General features: G+C 52.4%; 1 pseudogene; it reads right to left on the reverse strand.

Moving 5' to 3' along the window:
- Window positions 1-1,137: 1,137 nt before the first annotated feature.
- LOC136613425 (U2 spliceosomal RNA) lies at window positions 1,138-1,265 on the reverse strand (annotated as a pseudogene).
- Between the last annotated feature and the right edge of the window lie 1,099 nt (window positions 1,266-2,364).

Consider the following 2,364-nt stretch of genomic DNA (forward strand, 5'->3'; position numbering starts at 1 on the left):
AGATACATACTACTGCTACTTCCTTCACTCTCGCGGTCATCCGCATTGCAGATTCTGCAGGAACGCAGGGTCACCGTCTGGGTTAACGGCCAGATTCCGCAGTGGTATCCCGCATTCGGAATGTGAAGCGGTCGTGTGCAACCGGCCTTACTGAAGACAATGGAGTTGCGATACAACTCACAAGTAGCTGCGACCAATATATTGCAAAAATCCAACCTCGTAGAGGTTTAAGCAATCTATAGGTTGTGGGAACTTGCGCGACCCCATTGATATATTTGAGAATGCAAGTTCACAGGGCTGCACAGCGATCTTTGGTCACATGACCCATGTCATGGCGAAAGACTCCATAGAGCTCCAGCCTTAGGGCTCATGTCCACGACTGTGTTCTCACCGCAGAGACGCAGCGTTTTACGCATACCACCGTGGGCTCTTCGGCCAGATTCACACAGATGTATTTGCGCAGCATATTATGCATGAAAAATATACATGCTAAATACACGTCAGTAGAACCCGCTGATTGCAGCGAGTTCCTTCACATAAGTGTATTTTGCATGCGCATTTTGTTAAAAAAAAAAGCAGTCCCCTTTATTTTCTCGTGCATTTCTGCAGGGGCAGAACATGTATTATTCTAATTACACTAATTGCCCATTTCAATAAATGGCGGCATGGTTGCGTGTTTTTTTGCGGTTGCAAATGTGCTTGATTCGTGCTAACAAAAGTACAGTAAGGGCCGCTTCACACAAACATATTTGTTTCAATGGATGCCTTCAGAATTCTCTTTACTCACACATTTCGCATGCGTGCAAAACCTCACCATGCTCTATTTTTGTGCACATTTGCGCACCAAGGGTCCCTGTACAAGTCTATGGGAAGTGTGCACGTAACCGATTCCTATCTCCAAAAAAGGTTATAATAAACAGCGATAAAAAAGTCTTATAAACTCCAAAATGGTACAAATAAAAACTACAGGACATCACGCAAAAACACGAGCCGTCGCACAAGTATCATGCGATACTTCCGCCATGTATCACGTGGACATGAGGCCTAAATCTAAGTGCTTAATTGTTAGCAGCCGCAGCTGCGCTGCACCTCTTGCTCATCAGTTTTTTTTCCTGCTTTTGGAAACTGCTGTAGGAAAGGGGGTGCACCAGTACTGGAGGTACTGCAATACCAGGTCAATGTGCGGAGTGGACAGAGCAAGCACTTTTTCCAGCTCCCTGTTCTAAAAATCCATTTAATATATGATCCCCAGATAGGGGACGTATCAGATGCAACACGCTCAGCCAGCACTCCGGGCACACCCACAATGCACTGAGGGAGCCGGAAGACCTTTGCATAGCCCCGCCCAACGCCTTCTCAACCAGGGTGAGCCGTCCCCGCGGGAGACCCGCGCCTGAATGGAGCATGTCCGCCTGCAGGGAAAAATGACATCCGCAGGTATTTTACTACCTGCAGGTGTCTAATGCATCCATATCCATTGCATAGCGCCGATCGCAATGCCGGGGGGGGGGGGTCCGAACAGCCCGGGATGACAGCTCCATGCTGCGGACACCGACAGCATGGAGCTGTCACGTCCAGAGCCCGAGGGGCTTTATTCTCTGCAGGACACATGTTTTTACTTCCTCAGAGAATAAAGCCCACTTCGGGAGGACGTAAAAACACTATGGCCCGGGGCGTGGCTTAGCAAGCAAGGAGAGAGGTCGCACGCTGTTTTGCTCCTCCACAGAATCTCCCTTTTCAGCCCTTTTCTGGGTCAAATCAGTGACCCAAACAGAGGCAGACAAGAGCACAGCACCTGGAGACCCACCAGAACCCACAACCGGCCCGGACAAGGCTCACCTGGTGATCTCCAGCCGCCAAAAAGAAGCCGAAGAGCCGCGGCCCTGCACAGCGGCCCGCGCCCGCGGCCTAACCCGACAAGTACCGCGCTCAGAAACACCCGGCGAGGACCGCTCACGGAGCCCCAAGCAGAGGACTACGGCACAAGGTAACCCCTGCCGACTTGGAGGGGAGGCTCTGTCACCCTCAGTGCCCGCGCTCTCACCGCAGCGCCTTGCAAATACACAGCCGCGGCTCCCTCCCTCTGAATATACCGCCGTGGCCACCAACCTGCAACTCGGCGGCACATACACTCATCAGGGTGATCCCCCGCTGGACTAATCCCCACGCTGGTGGCTTTCCCCCTCCTGCTCCCCAGAGCCGACAATCAGCACGGGCGGGCACACCGGAAGATCTGCACCTAGTCTCTAGCTCCCTGTGAGGCAGCGGCCATCTCGCCCCCCCTCCCCCCTGAGTCGAGCAGGCTGCTTGGCATACTAGCCAGACCAGAGCAGAAAAGTAAAAAAGAGAGGATACTGTGATCCT

The sequence above is a fragment of the Eleutherodactylus coqui genome, chromosome 2, assembly GCF_035609145.1.
Source record: "Eleutherodactylus coqui strain aEleCoq1 chromosome 2, aEleCoq1.hap1, whole genome shotgun sequence".
NCBI lineage: Eukaryota > Metazoa > Chordata > Amphibia > Anura > Eleutherodactylidae > Eleutherodactylus > Eleutherodactylus coqui.